At 44.4% G+C, this 23897-nt stretch overlaps 1 long non-coding RNA gene across 1 annotated transcript in view; it reads right to left on the bottom strand.

Annotated features, from left to right (window-relative positions):
* Positions 1 to 6346: 6346 nt before the first annotated feature.
* LOC116442239 overlaps positions 6347 to 23897 on the bottom strand; it is a 78192-nt gene continuing 60641 nt past the window's right edge. The window contains exons 2-3 of the long non-coding RNA XR_004239450.1: positions 10090 to 10748; positions 6347 to 7451 (exon numbers count right to left, since the gene is read on the bottom strand). This is a non-coding gene — a long non-coding RNA (uncharacterized LOC116442239). The remainder of the gene's footprint in view (positions 7452 to 10089; positions 10749 to 23897) is intronic.

The following is a 23897-nucleotide window of genomic DNA, read 5'->3' as shown; positions in this document are numbered from 1 at the left end:
GTGCATTGATCTGGGACTCACTGCTGGGGTAAGAACAGGAGAAATAAGCCTTTCAGAAGAAAAACCAAAAAATCCCCCAAGCCCCCCAACAAACCCAAGGAAAATTGTATAGCAATATCAAGAGCTGCTGAGATACATCAGTTTTACCAAACCCCAGAAACAAAGAAGGGTGATCAGGTTCATTGGAGCTCTTAACTGAATAGGGAGATTTACCTCAAATACTCTGCCTACAGCTCTCTGAACTGAGAATGCTTCAAGTCCATATTTTCTCCAGTCCAAAGGTTCAGGGGGGAAGAAGTAGTTTGCTGACTGAAAAATGCTGGAGAACAGGACTGTTAAAACTGGAGTTTATAATCTGTGAATGTATGATTAGCATGCAAAGCTGAAGATATGTCATCTTATCCAAGACTGTCTTGAGCAGGTGACAGCCACACTGAGGACCAGAACTAAAGTGCTAGTTCTGTGTTCCCGTGTACATGTTGGACTACTGTCAGGAAGAAATTAAACAGAAACAATCCAGGGATTTTGTATCTCACCCCTCCCAGGCTGGTACCTCAGCACCAAGGCTGACCAAAGTATCTTCTGCCTGCACTTCTGTCTCACTGGGTTGTGGCTGTGTTCCTGACTGTGAAATGGCTCAGTGCCAGGAGAAGCTGTACAGAGCTTTCCTGCCCAGGGTGTGCAATGACTTGGTGGTCATTGGTGGGACTCCTATCCGTGAATGCTGCAGAGGATAGTTTCATAATCCTCAATTCTAGAAAACCTCTCCAGCCCAACTATCAGTATCTGTCCTCAAGGGAAGCCTAGGGTCAGAGGGACCTGCTAATCCTGGGGGAGCAGTTAAGGAACTGGAAATTATTAGCAGTCTGAACACAGATTCTCTGGAAGAAGACGTGAACCCTATCATATGTGCAGCATGACTGGTGGCCAAAGGAAGAGTGCAGAAATTGAAGTGTGAGCATTTTCATGTGTGGTGGGGATGGAATCGTTAGCTACTTCTGGATTTAACTGGATTACCTGGAAAAGAAACAATTTCTGGTACAAGACAGAAATGGACCTGATGCTGTTTAGAAAAAGAACAAATCCTGTTTGTTGTTTTTCTTTCTAAGAAAAGTCTGTTGTTTAAGGACAGTGATTCTAAACATATGACAGAGAAAATAGCACTCGGAAAGCAGTTGTGTGCTCAAAATATCCTTGCTTAAAAATGTAGTGATTTCGTGTTCTGCTTTGGTTTGGATCATTTGACAGAGGCATAAAGTTAAATTTTCTGGGTCCTTAGGTTACTTGTATGAACTTTTTTTTTTGCATGTGCAGCTAAGCCCCAAATACCTTTTAAGAATGCACTCTTATTAATTTGGGCCAAGTTCATAAATGTAAGACAGATTTGGAATAGCATGCATGACTTCCTAGGATACCTAGGACACTGGATTAATCATGACGTGAAATGTGCCCATATTGAGGGACTTGGAGCTTTTTAATCTCACCCATGTTTGTTGTAACATTTTGAGGTGCATGAATCCAAGAATACAAAAGGAAAGTGGGACATGAAATGAACCTCATCCAGCAACTTTATCAATGCGGTACATTTCCTCCCAGCAAGCCAGAGTGTGCCTAATCAGACAATGAAAGGCCAAGAGATTCACCAGGAGACTACAAATCCATTAATTAGGTATCACTTGTGGGAAAAAGCTGGAAGCAATTGCAGGATTTGTTAAGCAAAAGGCTTGGCGAAGGCAATTGATTAGGGAGGTTTCAGAGAAAGCTGTTCTTGCTGAGCTGCCAAGGTAGAAGGGGTTATTATGTCCAGGAAATTTTAAAGTGTCTTGTTGGCACCATGTGAAACAGAAGGGGTGCTGCCATGTAAGAAAAGCTGAAAAACTATATGAAGGGTTTTTTTTTTCAAGGGAGTACAAGTATCTGATATTTCACCAGGAATCCAGTCCATCATCTGATTTTGCTACATTAAATCTCCACAGAGCCCAGTGCATACAAGGGACTGACAAATGCAACTGTTGTAATAAATACTCATTACAAGTGTTAGAGTAAAGAATCTCTGTCAAGAGCAAAACCTTTCCAAAGATGAAACTGTTTTTAAATAAGGGAGAGTCTCAGTCAGCAAGCACATAACTCACTGTCCATTTTTTTTCTTCCCGGTCCCCTGTACCAGCTGAAAACCCAAAACTAGGAGAGACCCAATGCTTTCTACAGCACCCCAAATGAAAAGCTATCTTCAAACACTCCAGGATTTCAGAAGGAATGATGATACATCTCTGAATAATGTGGAATTGTGTCCAAATCTGCTAAAAATTGAATGGGGAGAAGGTATTACAGGAAGAATTTCCACACAGTCAGCAATGAGATGTAAGAAAAATCTGTTATAGATGGCCTCTATTTCACAGATAATGAGGTAAAGAGACCCCAGGTTAGGTGTCTGGAGAGAAAGAGCTGCTCTACAGCATCTTTCCACAGACAGCGTGGAGACACAGAGACTAACTGAAGGCTGACTGCTGTGCTCTGCAACGCTGTCGAGCAGTCAGGGGAAGAGGGTCTGTGTGACAAGAATGAGACACACAGCAAGGTGCTTTGGAGTGCTTCTGTCCACTGCAAGCTCCATCTGTGCTCAAGCTCACACTGAGCTGTGCCTTGGTGATCTTTTCCCTATGTGAAGGGAGCAGGGTGGGGTCAGGTAAAGGTTGGCACCTGGCAAAGTGCTGCCCCAGGAGAAAGGGCCAGGCCTGAGCCAGAGGTCATTGACACCCCATGTGTATCACTGCAGATGAGACCTCTGGCCAGGGGGACAACTGGCTGGGTTCAGAGGTGAAAGGACACCATGCAGGAGACCCACACTGAGCACAGAGCCCCTGCCCTGTCAGTCTGCCTGCTGGGGGGAGGCAGGCATGCACACAGGAGAGCAGAGCGTGGCACAGCGCTCTCACAGGACTGCCAGGTCTCATGCCAGGCTGCTCGGCTGAGCAGGCAGGGCAGGGAGCAGATGAGCAGCTCCTGGGAGATCAGTGCTCTCCAGTGAAGCGTGGGGCAGCAGCCGCAGAACAGCAGGAGCAGCCACTTAGAAAAGCTGTTGCAAGGAATCCAGACATGTTGGGCTTTTTTTCTCTACAGTGACCTGGCCAAGACCCAAAGACCTGAAGAGACGGTGTCAGCTCTAAGTTGCCATCCTGTTGGTTGTAAAAAAAACACTTAGGAAAATGAACTGCCCTTTTCTGTTGTGTGATTCCCCACCCATTCCAAATGGAAAGGGAAATGAAGTAAGGACTTACTATTTTTCATTCTGTTTCAAGGAGTGCCTACATAAAAAGACAGGTTCCAAGAGAAAAAACCAAAAGATTTCTGACATGCTTGTTGTTTGTAATAAGAATACAAAAATGGTCGATGTGGTTGGTTGCTTCTTCAGGATTCTTTTCATTTTCCTTTATACAAACAGAACAAAGGGACAATGACTGGGCTACTGAGAAAAACAAGTTTTGCTTCTCCCCATGGAGGAGAAGAAAGAAACTGAGCAAAGTTTGTGCTCCTCTTGATGAAATACGACAATGTGTCTAATATTTTGATCTGTGAGGCTTGTGGTTTTGACAACAGAGAGGTCAGTTATTACAAAAACTCCTAAAATAAGCAAAATAATTAACATCTTTCCTCAGGGGCACATATGAAACCCTCACATATTTCTCAGTGGGAATAAAACTTGGACATTTCTGTTCAGGCTGCTGGTGGTGGACTTCTGGCAAGCTCCATAGACTGGTGATGCTGCATGTGGGAGGTGAAAGAGAGGAGAGGAGGTGCCTTCATACTGAATGTGGTCTGTGTAGGGTGTGAGGGGCACGTGAAGTTCCCTGGTGGCTGCTAGCTGCCAGCCTGGATGCAGGGCATGTAATCTCAAGGAAGGTAGCTTGTGCAAGAATTGTGATGGCCTGTCCCTCCTTAGCCTACCTGAAAGGGAGGATTGGTCAAGACTAGGCACTCACAGCCTGGAGAAATGTCTCTGGGGCTGCCTCTCCCTGTTCCTGAGGAGTGTGTCCTGCCCTTTTTCCCTCACAGGCATGGTTAATTATCTTTCAGCCAGTTTAATGAGCTGAATCAGTGCACCAAGGGCAGACTGAGAGCAAGAGCTGGTTTGAGAGAAGCAGCCAGCCAGACATACAAATGCATGCAGGGGAGAGAGGAGAGGAGAGGAGTAGGGAGAGGGACTGCCCTTTAGCCATGCCAGTGAGCAGGTGGAGCCATCCCACCTTGGTAAACCTCACCCAAAGCAGTGGGTAGCCAGTGCTTTGGCCCAGCTGGCTGCTGGGGCTGCCCCAGGCTGGGCTGGGGGACTCCCACCATTCACACTTCTCTTGTTGAAAATTGCCTTCCCCGGACCTGTGTGCCAGGTCAGGTTTTCAGAGAAACAAACCCTGAAATCCCATGTTCCAGGAAACTAGACCAGTTTAGTCTACAGGCACAGGCTGGCCCATGCCCACCGTGACCAAAAACACCTAAAATGTTTTCTGTGCATTGGCATCTGTCCTTGGGTGCTGCTTTCTTCTCTGAGGAAACTGCTCACTTTTCTTCAGGAAACAGAAGCATCCCAAGGACATTCTAATTTCTGGTAACAGAGGTTTTGCATGGACTAAAAAAAGGCATAGCCGTCATGGCTTACTTACAGGCTTGGGAGGAGGGTTTGGCAGGGATAAAATCTCTGCAAAAAGTCTTTTGGAAGCGACCCTTCCTCTCTGTGCTGCTGACAGTCTTGGCACTGTCCAGATCACGACTCTTGGCTGTATCCCAAGTTTCTCCTGGATGCACTTATTGAATCTCCTCCCCTTATTTTCCCCAGTGTGTTTGGAAGACAAAGCCACACAATGGGGTTTAGTGAAAGAGTTTCATTTTCTACCCCGAGTGCTAGTTCCCGGGAGGGGGTGGAAAAAAACAACTCCACCCTTTAATTATGATTAGTTGCTGCCTTTCAGTTTTGATGACCTAGTCTTGATGCCACACTTTCTAGAGCTCAGTGGTGGGCCGTAATCAGTTCTGGCCAGGCCTCTTGGCAAATGCATCAGCACAGTGTCTTCTTGGAAGATTTTTTCCTTTTTGCAATTTATCAGGAGCTGTGGACATACTTTCAAGCCTTCTGTTGGTCGAGTGGTGCATATGTGTAGTATGAAGTATGTTTGTGTGATTATAGTAAGTTAGTATATACCTAAAAAACAAAGGTGTAATAAGATTAGTAAATTTTAAGGTGAAGTATCCAGTCTCAGTTTTGAGGAGAACATATTCCCTGAGAATCTGTAAGGATCTGGCATGCTCAATAAAGCGCCTTCAAAGTACATAAATGAAATGGTATCTGTATCTTGGACAAGAGAATCTATTTTTAGACATGATGTTTTGACATTCTTTCTGCACATTGATGCTTCGTGGTTCCTGAAGAGAAACTCGTCAAAATGTGGTGACAATTATATGGGAAACCTCACAGGAAGCAGATTGTAAGAAAAGGGTATATGGATTAGTGATTTGAGATGCAGAAAAGCATAGGGGAAGCAGCTAAGCTGGATCCTTGAAGAGTGTGATTTATTTAAATATCAGTTGACAGGATCACAGAGGACAAATCCAGGATGATATTGCTCTTAATGAAAGTTGCCTGAACATATCCCATCAGCGTGTTTGACACTGGGCAAGGGAAAGCTGTGAATGGGAAACTTGCTCTGCAGCCGGTTCAGTGCAGATCCTTTGTGAAGACAACAGCTGCTCAGTTGGATGGGTGGGTAGATGGAGGGAGGGATTCAACCAGTTCCCAAAGCTCCAGGTGTGCCTGCTGAAACTCTCTCTAGAGGGAGAATATCTCGGTGTTGGGGCAACCTTGAATACGGTTTTGGAGTCCTACATCCACATATAGCCAAACAATACTGCTCGATAAAGGTGACTTGTCAAAGCACGTTGCATTTTCACCTTTGTAAGACCATTATTTCCAGCTGAACCTGTCTAAAATAAGAAATAAAAATCAGTAAATCCCAGATCCATGTAATCTATTCTTAAAACGTAATGGAACCTCATCAGTAATGTCTGGTAATTTGCTATCAGCTTGGTCAAGGACAGCCAAATTACTTAATTACATGTAACAGTTATTCTGTAAAGACTCAGGGAAACACAGATAAACGTAACTAATCCCTCTTTATTTATTCCCTGCAAACAAAAGCCTAAGGGTATCTGGAGAGGGGAAAAAAAATTTAAAAAAAAAAAAGGGCTGTGCAATTAGCATAATTAGGGACGGCTGTCACTCAAAGCCGCGCCGCAGCGCACGGGCGGGTTCCGCGCGCTGCCCGTGCAACGCGGCGCTGCTGCCGCTGGGCGGCGCCGTGCGCAGGCGGCGGGGCCGCGCCGGGCGGGGCCGCTCCCGCTCCCAGTCCCATTCTCGCTCCCAGTGCCGCTCCCAGTGCCGATCCCGCGCCGCTCCCAGTGCCGCTCCAGGTGCTGCTCCCACTCCCGCTCCCAGTCCCTCTCCCGCTCCCAGTCCCGCTCCGGCCCGCCTGTGCCTGGGAGCTGTAGCACAGGAAGGCTCATGGGTGTTTTGAAGCGAAGGGCCAAAGGAAAGCTCTGCCAACCTCATGTTCTACTCGTAGAAGACACAAGGAAAGTCCCCCCGGAGTACCCCCATTGCTCCTGACCACTTTAGCTGGCTGACTGGCTGGCTGGATAGACAGAGGGAGAGAGTCAACCAGTTCCCATAGCTCCATCCAGCTGTAGGTGTGCCTGCTGAAACTATCTCCAGTGGAAGCATATCTGTGTGTGTGTTGGGGCAACCTTGAAAACTGTCTTGGAGTCCTATATCCACAGTAGCCACATGCTGAACATCCACTGTTTCCTAGCTTCACTGCCAAAGCTGCTTCTCTTTACTTGAGAATAAAATATGATTGCAATCAGGAGAGACAAAACTTCAGGTGACTTGGCACTTTTCTTCCTTGGGTGACTGTATTTCTCTAGGTGATGTCTTTCCTTTTAAAGAAAATCATCATAACAGCAATTTGTGGGATATAGGGTCTGTGCTCTTCACATTAAAACAAGAGGAGTTTTCACTGAACTGCTACTGATCAGGATTAAAAGATCATACCACTGAAGTTGCCTACACTTCATTCTGCAGCCATCTCTGGTTTGCATCTTGGCAACCTCACCTTTCCCCTGGGGCAAGATCTGTGATTCCTGAAGTTACAACAGGTGACCCATGCTTCATATCATGCTCTCTCCATGGAAAAAATGTCTTATGAGCAGTGGGTGGTGATCTTTGATGCTGGTTACTATCCAAATACTGAAAGGATCTTCAGGTTAAAGGGAAGCTTGTGGAATGCCCAAGAAAGCCTTACCTCTGCAGTGGGTGAGGGAAGACTCAGCTCTCAGTCCTCTTCTTGGTTATGAACACAGGTAACTCCTCCTTGATGGACACACTCTTAAGTTCCCTTTACAGACTACAGGAACAAAAAAAGACACAAAACAATGAGTGTTCTGGGTGCTAAATGTTAGAATATAATCACAGAAAAAAAAAAGAAAAAAAAAGCAAGAAAAGTCAAAGCAGCCCCTCTGGAGAAAAAAAGAACCAAACGAGAGACTATAATAAATTCTGACCAAGAGATAAAAAAGAATTTCCTTCCTAAAACACATGCAAGACAAGAAATAAAGAAAAAGGCAGCCTGATTATATTAACCACGTATTAACACCCCTGGCTAAAGAAACCCTGCAAAAAGGAAGGATTAACATTTTCAATAAAGGGGACCAGATATTGCAGTGCTAATCACCAGTGCTCTCCGCTGACAGAAGAATAGAAAATAATGTTCTTAACAGTGTGAAAGAGAACAGGAGGTACACAGGCAAAGAATCAGAGGTTGCTGCTGGTAAATGACAACTTGGTTAGAAAAAGGCACCACAAATAGGGGAAGTCTCTGCAAGAAATAGTAACTATGCAAATTGTCCCAGCAAATTGTCTCCTCTGTGTCGGGCTGAGCTGCAGTTCTGCTGTGCATGTCGAGGAAAGGGCTTTAGCACTAAACATCGAGGCCATGTTTTGCATCACGACTTTCTAGTCACCATTTTTTGAAAAATAGACCCCTAAATGTCCTATACATTGTATAATCTTGCAAAAAGCATACAAATTTACTGAGTAGCTCTGTAGAGTAATGCCTTGTGTTTTTGTGCTGCCTGTCATTACAGTAGCAGCCTGCCTGTTACATTAAGGTGCCTGTGGAAAGACAGGGAATTATGTTGTGTGATTTAGTGTAAAGAGACTACAACAACTGAGTCTGCTTGGAGACTTTACAACTGAGTCTGCTTGAAGTTGCTATTCAGCATCGGCCTCTAGAAGCCAAGCAGGATGGGGCTATGCCCATCCCTACAGAACAGCTTGCCAGGTATTATAGGTAAGGAAATACTGGGCAGGGATCTCTGCTAGGAAGGAGGGCTGAGGGAGGTGAGGAGGGTGGCTGAAGGCTTTAGGCTTCTTCCTGCTGCCACCCTTGTTAGCACTGCATTTCTCTGTGATAGCCAATGGCACCCAGACACTTTGGATATCCGGAGCTATGGGTACATGCGCACTTTGTGCTGCTTGGGTGCTGTAGAGCTGATGTGGCTCTATGTATGCATTAAGTTTGGTATCACACAGCGTGTGATCAAACCTGTGTCTCCTTCCAAAAGCCTCCTCAGAGAAATGTAGTTCTTATGCATCCCATTATGAGAAAGCTTGGGTTCAGATAAAATGCATCATTTCTGGCTGCCATAGAATTGGAGCTATAGGTTATTTTTAACCTCTTTCATGAGATGATAAAATACTGGGGATTTTGGGGATAAAATACTGGGATTTTGCTCTTTCCCTGTTTTCATGCAACACTCCAGTACAACCGGGACCTGTGAGAGCTTCCATTATATGATATGATTGAATATAACCAAGAATCCTCTTGCTCCCTACCCTAAAATGCCTGCAGAGCCAATTAACATTCACGTCGTACACAGGTAGCATTTTGTCCGTTTCTGAATGACAGTTCTTTGGAGAACAATGCAGATACACACAGTATTAGATTCCACCACATTTACAGACTCAAGGAGAAAATTGTCCTCTCTTGAGACTTCCAGGGCATTTAAGCAGGCAGAATTTAATTACTGACAGTGTATAAGGATGTTCTCTGAGCTTCTTGGAACAAGAACGAAGAAGCGGTAGCAGGACCAGGAGCACAGGCAACCCACAGGTTTACTCAGAGGGCTCCTTCCCAAGTTTGCTGAATCATGAACAACTCTGACGCAGGGAATTCTCTCCCTGGTGCTTGTTTCAGTCTGTGCTGCGTTAGGGTACAGAGCTCTGGTTTACAATGTGTTTTTATTTGGCTGGGGGTGAAAGGTTCTCAGTTTTAAGTATCTTTTTCCCCCCATTAACCCATACAGTGCCACGGAGTCCACTCTATTATCAAAATTTTATTCCTGGATCCAGCGTCAGGTTTCTCTGAAGTTTCCTCAGGGGCCCTTCAGTTCATGAGAACACTGTTACCAAGAGATTAAATGAATTAAAAATTGATGACTGTTCTGTACTGAATGTCTTGCAGTCAAGGATATTTAAACAGATAGGAGGGAGGGTGGAGGGAAGATTGTTTGCCAGAGTATTTTTTCCCGTTTTTAAATAATAGCTTTATGGGGACAGGGAGGAAGATAGGGAAGGGTGGAGCAGGCGGAGTATCTGCTGGTTCTGGGTAAGGAAATTCCTCTTATAAATGCAATACTGAGAAAAAATAGAGTGCTCTAAGAGAGGCACTTTGCCTAAACAACACAGAAAGCACCCGGAGAGAGATCAGAGAATTTTGCAAATTAATGTCGTTTGAACCCAAATCCTGTCCTGGCAGGGCTGGGCACTTTCATAAAGGATGCTCCCCATGTGAGTTCCTTACAGCTTCTGGGGATGGAGTGGAACACAGCCCAGTGCCATGATGGTGGCCCACTGTGGCTGCTTCATAGAAGTGCAGAGTGCAAGGCAGAATGAGCAGAAGAGCCATTTGTCCCAATCTACCCAGATTTAGAGTTAGCCAAGATTCAGTGCTGCTGTAGTCCCTGTTGGCCATGGGCTCTTACCTGGGCTGTCTCATGGTTTTTTTATACCATCCGGTGTGATGTTTCCTGAGATGGGAGCGTGCGTGTGTTTGGCAGATGTTTGTGCCTCTGTTTTCCCCAGTGCTGCTGCTGGAGGTGCATGGAGAAGTGATTGGCCCTGCATCTTGGCCATTCAAAGAGAGTTTCAGGTCCAGGTCCGCTTTAAGTTTATGAGGCTGTTATGGTTCACATGATATCATGTTCACAGTTCAGCTCTTCAAACCAAGACCAAAGTTCCAAAAAGTTCTGGTGACTACGGTTCATTTGTCTTCTGATTCCCAGCTGGAGACAATTTTAAAAGAGGTGTCCTTTACAGTGTCTGCTCTGAACTCGTTGGGCACCTTTAAAGGTATCATGATCTGAGTACTCCAAAGCACTTCTCTTTTCTAAGAATGATGCTTGAACTCCATCTGCACCCTTAACTTCACCTCAGAAGCTCAGAAGATGCTGTAATGCACAGAAGGTAAAATGTTCATAGATGAAGACAATTTAATCCTGATGGATCAGAACTGCTAGCGAAGAGGTGTAAAACTGATTTATGTGCACCATCTTTCTGCCTTTATTCCACATAGAACACCAGTAACTTTTGGCATCATTCCAGTCTGGATTGGTGATTGAGTGGCCTTCTTCCCTGTCCTTACCTGCATAAAAATAACAGCCCTGAGTCAGTGTCAGTAGTAACAGAGAACCAGTCAAGCAGAAGAGGGTATTTTGTGTGCTGTGAATTTCCATGCTTTAAGGTACATCAGCTATGAATATGAGACTGGATTTCAAGTTCAGAAATACAGATACATGGAAAAAACTCCATAGTCCACTGGGTAAAATCCACAAATCCACTGAGCAAACTGCTACAGGCTCTCCATGCGTGCCTGGAGAGGGAGAGAGAGAACAGGAAAAAGTGAAGGAGAGCACTGAAGAGCACCTTGTTTACCACGTTTGGAATATAAGTCCAAACAAATGACAAAACCTGTGACATCCAGTCTTGACTCAGAGATGAATGAATGCCTCAATAGATCCTTAGAGTAAAACAGCATTAGATCCTTCCTTGTATGATTCAATATATTGGCTCACTCATTAAAATGAATGGTCTCAGTGACCACCCAAGTTGTAGTTTTCTTGTTTCTTTAGAAACTAATAATTTCCTCAGAATTTAAAAACCATTTCATTCTGAAAAGTAGTTATTACACATTCATGTGAGCTAATATTATTGTGGACCATCTTAGTTGTATTAAAACCACAGTCATTCAGATTTCGAAATGTAATTGACCCACTTAAAGAACAACAGTTGTGAATTTATTTTTCATCCTAGTTTTGCCCCATGAAATCAGCCTGTTTTCTTTAGAGAAGAATGAAGAAGGAAATCCTCAAATACATGGATATAATTGTCTTCATTAAAAGCTGGCTGAAAAGACTTTATCCTGTGGGATCTACTCTCTGTCTCTCTGAGGTAAGTTCCCATGTATTTTTAATGGGAAACCTATTACCAATCAAACCTGTATTCTTGCACTGATACATGAAAGTGGATGTTCTGTACTGTTTCATCGTGCTGGGTCTCCTGGGAAGAACAGCTCATTATGGCGTCAACTGTCCCTGCCCTTTGCAGAAAGCCCCACCAAGGTCATATCAAGAGGTGATGGATAAAGGCAAGCTTTAACCCTTGACCTTGACTTTCCTGGTGCTGAGTGTTAATAAATCTACATTTAGGGGTAGATGTTTTCTCCCAGCTGCTTTTTGTTTGGGAAAGGGGGTGACATGCTGTCTCACAACAGGTTGCATTTCCTAGGGCAGTGCTTGTGTGTCCCTAGCACAGGGCCCCACACCCACCATGGAAGGATGGCTGTGAACAGGGCTTAGGTGTGTGATGGGGTTTAAACCACATTATAGTCTGAGATGTCTGGATATATGGGCTCTCTTATTTTCACCAGGAAAACAACAAGGTTTCTGTTCTTTCTGCTGGAGCATAGGTGAGGCTGAAATGTTTGCCTCTGTCATTGTCTTCAGCATGTTGTTTGAAGTGACCTTCAAGTGGCTAAAACCTTTTAAAAGGGTCCCCTCCTTATCTTATCCATGGGAAACCAGCACTGATGAATACCTGGAAGAAACAATTCCTTTGAAAGGTTTCAAAACTACAGGGATATCAGGAGCAGTCTTCTGCTCTCTTTTTCAGCAGCCTCTTGCCAGGTGACCAGAATGCTTTTCCCAAAGTTGTTCAGTGCCATAGCTTTCCGTGTCCAGGAAGGAGCAACTCCAGCAAATGCTCAGTCTTCCTTTTTTTTTTTTTTTCCCCCATTCCCATCCCATTTCCCTCAGCTCTCTTCAGTGAACAGCAGCAGGCTTACTCCATCCTCTGCATCATTTTTCCTAGGAGCTGTAATGCTGCTGGCTCTTATGTTTCCCAGTGGGGAAAAGGGCCATTTGGGACACACCTCAACACAGATTAGAGAATGAGGAAATTAATGTCCTGGGCTGATGCAGTGTGCTTCCAAACACTTGGTTTCTTTTCTGATGAGAAGTATTGCCCTAAAACTTCCAGTGCATGAAAGCTGCCCGTGCTAAGTGAGGTGGAAAAATTAGCTCCTGCATAGAGCTACTCTCAATGGCTCAGGGCATTTAAGTGCTGTTCATCTTCCAGGGAAGTTAAATTGCTCTGTTCCCTGTGTCCAATTAGCTCTATAATCAACTTAGCAGGACGTGGAGCAGGAGTGTGCTGAGATGGGGTATAGTCATTTTGTCAGAGGATATATTCAGATTGATCCCAAATCGGGGCAAGGACCCATGAGGGGATCTTGGAACAAAGGGCAGAGATTACACCGAGCTACTTGGAGCCTTTACAGAACTGGAGGAGGGGGAGGAGGGAGTGCTTTCTGCACACTGGAAAAGAAATACCAGAAATGTCAGAATTACCAAGCCCAGAAGTTAATGGCACAAATGTTTGGGTTTTATTAATTCGATGTAAACATTCAAGATTGCTGTAAAAAATAAGCAGCCAGCAATAGCAATGAGAGGTGAGCTTTAGAAGTACCAGGGTTAGCAGATAATTGCAATTGGCTCTAGTATTGTTCCCTCTTGGCCTTTCTATGCAGCAAAGCTTTGTCCCGTGACTCTGCAATTTGTTTAAACTCCTCTATTGCCAGAAATTAATTTAGCTGTATCTTTTTGGGTTTCTGATTCTACACAGGATAAATAGCTGGAATGGAACCTTTACCCCTTCTAAACCTCACAGTTTGTGCAAACAAGTTAGAGGAACAATTCACAGCCCTGCTGTTAATCAGCCAGCACTTTGGAAAAGTGAGATCTTTCAGCACAGCTCCTTTGAAGTGGGCACCAGTCCAACATTTACTTGCATGACTGGCCAAGGTGACAACTGATGTCAGAACAGTTCAATGTGACACAACCCTTTTGCATCCAGGGCAGGCTCTCTGAGACATCACTACTCTGTCTTTGCATAAATATTTCTGACAAATGTCCATTTGCTCCTTGGATGAGTTCTATCAAGCCCTGGCATATAGTGCAGAGATCAAAACAAAGGCCACATGAGTATGTCAGCAATCCATAAACCAGAGAAGCAAGAAAGGCCAAGAAGGAAATATAAAGACCTTCCTCCAATGAGGCAACTGAAACTGCACTATGTTTTTCTCAGCATTCAGAGTAATCTGTAGAGCAAGGAGGCAGAAAACAAGATGGAGTGGGAATAAGCAGAACAAAAATTGCCTTCTGGTGGCAGATGATATAAAAGCACAGCATTAAGTGTACACCCAAAGTGTGTGCTGCCATTCAATGGGACCTTGATAGGCTGGAGAGTTGAGCGGGGAGCAACTCGGTGAGGTCCAACAAGGGCAAGTGTAGGATCCTGCATGTGGGGAGGAATAACCCCAAGTACCAGTACAGGCTGCGGACTGACCTGCCGGAGAGCAGCTCTGTGGAGAAGGACATGGAAGTCTTGGGGGATGACAAGTTGACCATGAGCTGGCAGTGTGTCCTTGCAGCCAGAAGGGCCAGTGGGATCCTGGGGTGCATCAGGAAGAGTGTGGCCAGCAGGCTGAGGAAGGTGATCCTGCCCCTCTACTCAGCCCTAGTGAGGTCACATATGGAGTGCTGTGTCCAGTTCTGGGCTTCTCAGCACAAGAGAGACAAGGAGCTACTGGAGAGAGTCCAGCAGGGACCATAAAGGTGATTTGGGGTCTGAAGCATCTCTCTCATGAGGAGAGCCTGAGGGAGCTGAGCCTGTTTAGTCTGGAGAAGAGAAGACTGAGAGGGGCCCTCATCAATACATACAAACATCTCAAAGGCGGGTGCCAGGAGGAAGGTGCCAAACTCTTTTCAGAGGTGCCCAAAGACAGGACAAGGAGCAGTGGCTATAAACTAAAACACAAGACGTTCCACCTCAACATGAGGAAGAACTTTTTTACATTGAGAGTGGCAAAGCCCTGGAACAGGCTGCCCAGGAAGGTTGTAGATCTCCCTCCCTGAAGATATTCCAAACCTACCTGGATGTGTTCCAGTGTAGCCTGCTCAAGGTGACCCTGCCTTGGCAGGGATGTTGGATTGGATGATCTCCAGAGGTTCCTTCCAACCCTAGCGATTCTGTGATTCTGTGATCAAGTCTTGAGGTGTGGCTGACCCACTCGGGCACTTGTGATGGTTGTGTAGTGTTGTCAGTAAAGGCTCATCCAACTCAAGTATGAAGTCTTATGCTTTTGACCAAGCAGTAGTCTCGTATCTTGCATTCTCCTTCTTCCTGATCTCTTCCCTTGAGCTCTGGTTGATTTTCAAGGAAGAGGTATTTTCTTCATGCCCTTCCACATCTGTCTCATGTTTCCCCTTCTCCTCACTTATGACTGTGTTGTTTGTGCTCAAATTTTGGTGCAATGGGTCCTATGGCTGTGCTGGCCTCCTACTGTGTCATATGTCAAATTTTGGGGTCAGGGCATCATCCCCAGTCTCTCTTCTGCTGTCACAGAAAACAAAAAACTTGGGCCTCTACAACTGCATATGAAAGCAGTATCATTTTAGAAGCAGGCAGTGGTTCAGAGTTTCACATCCAAAGCATGAAACTTGATGGATTTGTCTACATTCAGGGACTTCCTGTCATCCCCAGTTTCATCCTGTTTGATACAGATCTCCTGCTGGGTGACAAGTGGTGTGAGCTTACTGCAGCAACAGAAGGTGAGGGGAATAGTTATTTTTAATGCCCTAGGGGCACCCTTTGTCCAGATTACTCCTTTGTCCTCACTCCATATCACTGTCCTTTAAGGTTCAAAAGTTGCCATGTGTCCTCAGCATGGCTACAGGAGGGGAAAGATAAATGAGTTTGTTTCTCTCCCCCAGCTGTACTGAAGCCAAACAAACTTTGCACCTTGTTGCAGACAGAATTTAGTATTTTCCTCCTGGTAGCCTGCCAAGCAGAAATCTTTACAGAAAAAGGCATGGTGATAGAAAAAGGCCAGAGCAGGAGCCTGTGTCTGTCTCCCAGGTCAGGGAAAGGTCAATGCACATTAAATGAGTATTGCTGGTGCTTCTGTTACAACAAGGCCTAAGCAGTTCAAAGCCAGGCTGCATCATCTGTGGCTGAAAATAATTTGCAGTGCTGCTTCCTGAGCAGCAGATTGGCTTCCCATTACACGGGCTAATGAGAAAGTGTCACAAGTGGTCTCAGTAATAATCTGCAGCAGACACCCTCCCGCCCCTTCTCAGCACACTTGCAGAGATTTTGATAAGAGAAAGAAAAAGAAAGAGAGAAAGAAAGAGAGAAAGAAAGAGAGAAAGAGAGAGAATAAAGAGAGAGAGAAAGAAAGAAAGAAAGAAAGAAAGAAAGAAAGAAAGAAAGAAAGAAAGAAAGAAAGAAAGAAAGAAAAAAGAAAGAAAGAAAAGAAAGAAAGAAAGAAAGAAAGAAAGAAACATGTTTTCACCGTGTGTTCTTTTATATGCTGAACCTGAATCTGCAATTCAAAGCAATGGGATCAAGAGGACTGGAAGCAAGAGGTGCAGAGGGGTGCGTGTGATTACATCACCACCCGACTGCTATTCCACTAAAGCTCTCAGCAAAGTGGAGCTGTTGGCTCCTAAGGGCAGTGTATTGCACATCCATGGCATCATCTGATTATATAGTGGCATTTTAGGATTTCCCAGGTAAAGGTATCTGGTTTTGAGACTCGTCTTTTTGCAACACGTCCACTCCACCTCTCCCTGGATATTCTTGCACCTAGCTGCCAGCAATAGAGCAAATGTCCTCTGATGCCTGCAGTGTCATGCCGGTTTGGAGCAGAATCTGGGTCAGGGCAGAAATGAAAAGATGCTGACCACAAATCAGTGCTCACCACTGAGCCAGCCTCCTGGTTAAGATACAGTGAAGGGAGGCACCTGACCTTCTGATTGCAACAGCATGGGGATTAATACTGGGCTGGTGTGTCAACAACAGTACTAAGCTGTTACATTACAAGCTCTTGTTGGCCATGCAATATATCTCTTTTTGAATTTGGATAGCTGAGGAGGCAGCCCAGTGCCCTCTGCCCCTTAATCCACTTTGTTTCAGTGCAGATCCAGGGAGGAACAGCAGCAGCCTTTGTAATATACTGCCATGATGCTGACAGGTCAAACAGCACCATGATCATAAACCACTTCTTTCCAGGGTAAGGCCAAGGTGTGCAAAGATCGATTTTCCTGCTTTGTATGCTTCCAGGAGCCTTCACTAATTGCACTCTGTTACTCATGGGCCATTGCATTAACCCTGGCTTTCTAAAGGGCCCCACCAGAATCACTGCAGACATAAAACCAGCAGACTATACCTTATTATGTATTGTACATCATGTTGCAGAGGTTATGAGAGTAAGAAGGTCCTCCCTGCTGCATTCTGGGTCAAGCCAAAACCTTGGTGGAGAAGGTGAAGGGAGGATGATTTCTTTTTCCCTAAGAAAAGGTGGGCATGGTAAAGCTTTCCCAAATTAAGGGTGGGGTGGGCAGTGGGCAAAAGGGGCAACAAGCAAGGAACAGACTGAGAAGCATGTGAGAGAAGAAGGAGGCCTGTCATGGAGGCAGGCTTACTGCCAAGCCTTAGTGGGTATTTTTTGGCTCAGGAAGCACTGAAAGTTTGAACAAGGACTGGAGGAATATGCCTACCTTTCCAGGACCCAGTGGATAGAAGGAAGGTTGTTTACCAGCCTTTCTAGTTCATCTTTTTCAGTCATTCTACCTAAATTTTCCCCATTGAAATAATTTACCTAAGTTATTAGTTATATGTTTTATTAAGACCTGATTCTATGAGAATCTGGGATAGTCTTGTGTCTTCTGTGTGATGGATCCAGCTGGAAGAGAGAGGAGATCAGAAGGTCTGCCTCAGGTCTCTAGTCTGTTTTGGACACACAAAACCTGGAAAGTGTGGTGTGTTCAGTAGGGGAGGTGTTTGCTATTATCAGCATCACTTGAATAAAGAGAATACCCGCAGGGATGATGCCCTACATATGCTCACAGGGCTTCAGGGCTGCTTGTAAACTTAGGTCCCCAGTCCCTTGAATATCTTTCTGGACCACCACTGCAGTGCCATCTAAATGTCTCACCTGGGGACCTTTTCTGTGGTGTCACAGCTTAATAACTCACTGGTTCCTGGGCAGGTCTCACCCTGGTGAGGAGCCAGAAGCTTCCAGCTGAGACTGAAGGAAGCTCTGGACCCGCACACCAATTTTTCCGCAACCATAAAACAAGTCACACATTCTGAGCCCAGATAGCTAAACTAGAGCATTCTTTATGTTTAATCCTCACCAGAAGCCACAGAAAATCCAATACAACCTATGATAAATTACAGACTTCAGATGGAAGACCAAAAAGGTGCATTCTTATCACTGTGCACCTGCCTTTTTCAGCACATGCCTGATTTGGACTCAAAACTCAGTATTTCTTCCAAAAAGTAGCTTTTAACCTAAGATATGGCATAGCTCTGTTCTCCAGAGCAAGTGATTACTATTATAAACTTGAAGGGTTACTAAAAAAGTAAGCATGAAGAATTTCTGTGAGAATTTTCTTGGCCATTGGCAAAAAGTTTGCTTTAATTGGCTGTGAGTGCTGTTTCAGAAGCAGGCCAGTCTAACAGCATAAGGCTAGCTACCATCACGTCTCCTTTTTGCAACAGATACTTGTACTGCAGCATTGTGAGAATTTAAAAAGCGGGGGGGGGGGAAGGGGCAGAGAAGAAACAAGACAAAGAGAGAACAGAATGAAGTGAGTGACATTAGCGACCCATCTGGTCACCTGAGTTCAGAGTGGTTCGAGATTTTGAAGACATTAATACATAGGAGTTCTATACATTAATACATATTGTACATTTAATTCTCTAATACTAGAGAGGGTTGTTTTGCCCTTTCTGTTAGATTGTAAGAAGACATAACCAGACTGTGAGTGCTGGGTCTGACTCTTCATGGGATTTTGTAAGGCTGGGTTAACCAGGAGACCCATGAAATCGGGACCTAGCATTTGGGAGGCAGCCCCTCAACTAATCTGTTCTACTATGTCGCTTAACCTCAAATCTAGAAGAGACATTGAAACCCATAATAAAGCCCCAGGACTGGCAGTCAGGACATGTTACAGACAGGAACATCACTGGGGTCTAAGCTGTCAAAATACTAACCATGAATAATAAGAAGGAATGGTTGAAGGGAGGAAAGGTAGTAACTTTCAGGGAATAACAACACTTACAGGTTAATCCTTCTCTGCAGGTTAATCCCTCTCCGCGGGTTAATCCATCTCTATGGTCTCCTTGTCATTTAAAGTTCTCCTGCCCTTTCCACAGCATAAGAATGGGGAGCCGTAACTGCTAAGAAATAGAAAATATTTCAGCCTCTGGGATTCTGCCTGATCTGTGTCATTGCCATTAAATATAAACTGTCCTTAAACAGGCATCTTCAATAGAAAACTACTGAGTGGGAGAGAGGGAGCTGAGACCTCCGTGGCTTGCCTTCTGGTGCTTTCTCTCTTTCAACAGTGCAGATGTTACTTTCCAGTCGGGTTTAAGAGAGAATCCCTACTGTTGAGAAGATTAAGGGATTAAACAGAAAGGGCTCCATTGCAAGAATTTCTCTTCCAGCTGGTGCTCAGTTGGGGTAGAAAGTTTTCTGAGATAGGGAGATACAGATATGTTGTGCATACAGATATATTTGGCTCCTCTGATTAATTCAATGTTAATACAGTGTCACATTTTCCCTTTGGAGAAAATTAGAGTAAGATAGTGCCACATGCTGTCAGTCTTTAGAGGAAATCTGTAGGGACAATTGAAGTCCTGAAATTATTTTTTTCAGGCTTTTAGTTTAGACTCATGGCTCTCCTCCCTTCCCCACGTAATTTTAACATTTTTTCTTTTCGTTTTATCACAAGTGTCAAAATTACAGATCTATGACTGGATAGAGTAGGTGAACTGTGAATTTTTCTCTCTTTTGCTGGGTTAAGCCCTACCTTTCAAGTTATTTTATACATAAAGACATTCAGCTGCCTCTGATCTTCATGAGCTTTCTCTTGGTTTCTTTAGAATACAGAAGTGTAGGGCTCAAGCAATCCAAAGCCCATTGAAGTGAATGGTCTGTAAAGATTAGAATGCCTCTTTCTTACCATGTCTTTTTTGGGGGCAGAGAGTGTGGCACAGAAGGCTGGGTGTATTGGGGAGGAAGAACTGTACCCAGCCTTTCCTCTTCGTCAGCTGTTACCGGATTGCTAATGCACTTTAAAGGTGGTTTGAACTTAAAAAACTCACCTAAAATACAGAAACACATCTCATTTTGTATTACACTGAACAGGCACCCAGTGCAGTTAAGAAAGGTGTAAGAACAAACCACCAACTGGATTGACTAATCCCTGCTATGTGGGAAAACGTGCAGCTCATTGCTGGCTTTTTGGTGCAGCATTTTCTTCCCATATTCCTTGCTCTACATTATTTCTACCATGCTCCTTCTTCGGATTCACCTTTTTCCCTTCCTTCCACTTTCTTTCTAGAGGGTCTGATCAAGGAAGCCTGTTAAGGGCATTGCCAGGTTCCAGATCCAGTTTAAACGTGATTATTACTGTGGACACACCAATAACCTAATCAGTCTTCTTCCTCCATCAGACTCACATTCCCCCTATGGTTGTTTTACCTCCTAAATCTGATTTACTGGGGTAGGAAACTTCAGAATTGCAAAGTTTGTCTGCAAATGAAACAGAATGAATTCCCATCCTTTCTAAGTGCCTTGAAGGGGAATTATAAAGGCTGGTCCAGTCTCTTCTAAATGACTTATATGATTACAGGGGCAGTAGTCAGGACAAAGAGAAAAGATATCACATATTGTCTGTACAAGTCACTCGTATTTTATAGTCATTTATCCTTTACTTCATAATTGAAAAAGGAATCACCAGCACAGAAATTTCTTTCTATTTTCCTGGTAACCACAACAAAGACCTTACAGATTCAAGGTACACGGGTTCATATAACTTGAACTGGGCATGATTTAAACCAAGAAAAGGAGGGACATTCTCAGTTCTCCACTGGGCCTTTTTTAGCTGAGGTTTTACCTTTGATTTTGTTTGTTTGATTGATAGTTTTGGGGGTTTTAAATGAAAATCAGCAGAGTTACAGTGCCATTAATACTCGCATGTTTGTTGATACCATCCATGCTGTTGTGGACAGCAGCAGCGTGAGTTCTTCAGGGACCCGTGGATTCGTATTTCCCCAGCCCCACCCATTACAGCTGTCAAGCAGTAAACGAACTGGTTCCTCATGTTAGTTTAGCATTGGCTTGTGACCTATATTTTCCAGGATGCTTTATCTGCCTCCTTACCAGCACTGAGTCCTTCTCAGGGAAGCCCAGCCCTGCTCCTGTGGCTCCCTGTGCGCAGCCCTGGGGCCGCTGCAGCCCCCAGCCAGCTGGAGGGTCCCAGCTGGTGTGCTGCCACCACAGCCCTGCTGGGCTGGTGCTCTGCTCCGCCTGCCCCAGAGCACAGTGCTTGTCGCTCAGGGGGGACTGACACCAGCTATTAGTTGTGATGGACGCACACTTGACTAGTTCTGATAGTGGTATTTTCTTTCAGGCTGTGACATTATTTGAACAGATCACCTTTGTTTAGCACTCACTGTGCTCTCATTTGTCAAACAGTTGTCTTGAAACAATGTGACTGTACAAAGTTCCCAAATATGTCTATGTCTGAAGCAAGTTCTCTGTTTTTCAGTCCTTCAGGTGCCACTAGCAGAAGCCCAAACACTTTCGTGAAAATACAGCTTGGAAATAATTAATTCCCTGCTTGAGCACTCAAGAGGATTTTCCTTATTGTGCCTAACTCCTGGGAGCATGTTCAGCTGCAGCTCAGTCAGAGCTCTGACTGTTCCCTACCTTTTATGACAGCTATTTTTGTTAAATGAAGTTTCTGGAGGGAACACAGTAATACGGGTTAGAGGATTAACCGGGCAGACCCCTGTGTAGGGTATGTTCTTGGTTTCTGGAAAATTGTCCACATTTTCCTCATTTGGCAACCCTAATGGGTAAGCAAGCAAGCTTCAGAGCCATGTTGCAGCAACTGCCAGGGCAAGCAAGTTGGAACCATGTAGAAGTGCAGTCTTGCACACATAGAATCATAGAAACATCAAGGCAGGAAGAGACCTTTGGGATCGTCTGGTCCAACCGTCCACCCAGCACTGCCACTGTAATCCCTAAACCACATTTCCCAGTGCCAGATCCAGATGGCTCTCGAACACCTCCAGGGATGGCAACTCCACCACCACCCTGGGGAACCTATTCCAATGCCTGACCACCCTAAGGGTGAAAAATATTTTTCTAATGTCTAATCTGAACCTCTCCTTCTCAGTTTAAGGCCATTCCCACTAGTCCTGTCACTGCAGACATGGCAGAAGAGACCAGCTCCAAAAACCTCCTTTCAGGGAGCTGCAGAGAGCAGTGAGGTCCCCCCGAGCCTCTTCTACTTGAAATTAAACAACCCCAGCTCACTCAGCTGTTCCTCAAAAGACATATTTTCTAGACCTCTCATGAGCCTTGCTGCCCTTTGCTGGACAGGTCCAGATGTAGAGCTCAGTACCCATCAGTGCACGTCTGTGCAGTGCTGAAATGCAGCTCTGCCAATAGTAAGATGGAAGATGGAAGCAGTCAGAGAATTGCCTGCCAGTGAGTACAATATGTATATTGTGGTGCCACAGTTCAGGAAGGAAACAGCTAACAACCCTTTCAGTAGCACAAAAACAAGGTAACATTTTGTTACAGTACATCGTGTATATCAGCAATCACAAACTCAAAGGAGTACTGAGGATATGCAGAATGGAAACCAGCTAAAGGTATCACAATACATTTTCATTCTCAGGCAGGCAATTATCTTCTCACTTTTTAAAGAAATAATGCTTTTGAATGCATCAGCAAGCTGAAAATGAAACATGTTTTCAATATCAGAGGGGACAAATTCCTGGTCAAATTGGAAATGTTTGTGTAATTTTTAAAATCTTAAGCTACTCCCACCCCTCTCCCCAAATACCCTTGATTCATTTCAAGTCCAGTAGGAATTTTTTTTTTCCTGTTGACTGCTAGAGGGCTGCTAGGGGCTACCTACAGCAACTCAAAGCAGGACTGTCACCAGCAATAAATTAGATAATCTGTGGCTTTGTTTAGGTGAGTTTAGAGATGATTTGTGGCTTTGCTGTTAACTGCCAGATGTCTTCGTACTGTGCTGGGGATGGATTCCCACAGAGGTTGGCTCACTTCTTAGAAATACGGAAAGCAGCACATTCTGGTGGGTTGTACTCTGCCTGCTCAGTATGGCTCAGTACAATGTTAACAGTAAGTGTGCACACATCAGCAGAGATGATGAACTGTCCAATAAGAGATCTCACCAGATTTTAAAGCTACTGGGCACTAAGAATGTTTGTATTTGTGGTTCCACACCACACCTGAGTGCTGTACTCTAGAGAATTATCAAAGAACCTGATTAGTGTAATGAATTTTGATTCTGTCCAGAAGCTGTAACAAATCAGTTTGATGAGCCAGTATCACCTGAGGAGTATGCAGGCCCATAGTAATTCCTGGCAAAATTAGAGGAAGAAAACTGTCATTGCAGAAAAATAAACTCGCATGCTGAAATGTACACTGCACAGAGAAACTGAGCTTTGTTATTTTACTCAGCAGGATCATGTGGTGATAAAGTGGGATTGCTCTGGCATTTCAGAATTTCTGTTCTGTGTCGTAACACGGTCCTCAAAATGTCAGAGCCTTGAGGAAGTGATGGACTGGTTTCTTAGCAGGAGCAAATCCCCAGAGCTACCCTGGGTGCACTGATTTGCACCATGTGGAGATTCTGTCACAATTTTAGACCACAAAGAAAACAATTAGGGGAACTAAGCTTATTAAATTTTAATAAAACCTTTGCTTTTGTAAAACTTACGTATTTCCTTATCTTTACTTATAAAAGGGCGCATTTGTGTAGAGAAAGGTTGGACTTTGCTAACCCCCTTTGCACAAAGCAGCACAAGCCCCTACATGGCTGTGTGTGATTATTACATTAACACATCTCTATGGTTACACCACAGAAACCTTTAAGTGTGAATGCATTTTTTCTTTTAAGTACCAAGATGTTCCTGATGGAAAAAAGAATGACCTCTTCTTGGCTCCTGAGATAGAGTCAGGGATGTGATTAATGCTGACTGTATTCCACTGTTTTTCCCTGAAGACTAGCTATTAATATTTTCCAGTGATGTATGTCCTTTCACTTAACCACAAATGGGTGGTCAGCAAGGTATCTCAGCCCATATTTTGTCTTAAAAAATCACTTTCGCTGTACCA

The sequence above is a fragment of the Corvus moneduloides genome, chromosome 3 (genome assembly GCF_009650955.1).
Source record: "Corvus moneduloides isolate bCorMon1 chromosome 3, bCorMon1.pri, whole genome shotgun sequence".
Lineage (NCBI taxonomy): Eukaryota > Metazoa > Chordata > Aves > Passeriformes > Corvidae > Corvus > Corvus moneduloides.
Note: the sequence above shows the minus strand (reverse complement) of the source record. Positions and strands in the feature narration are given on the sequence as shown.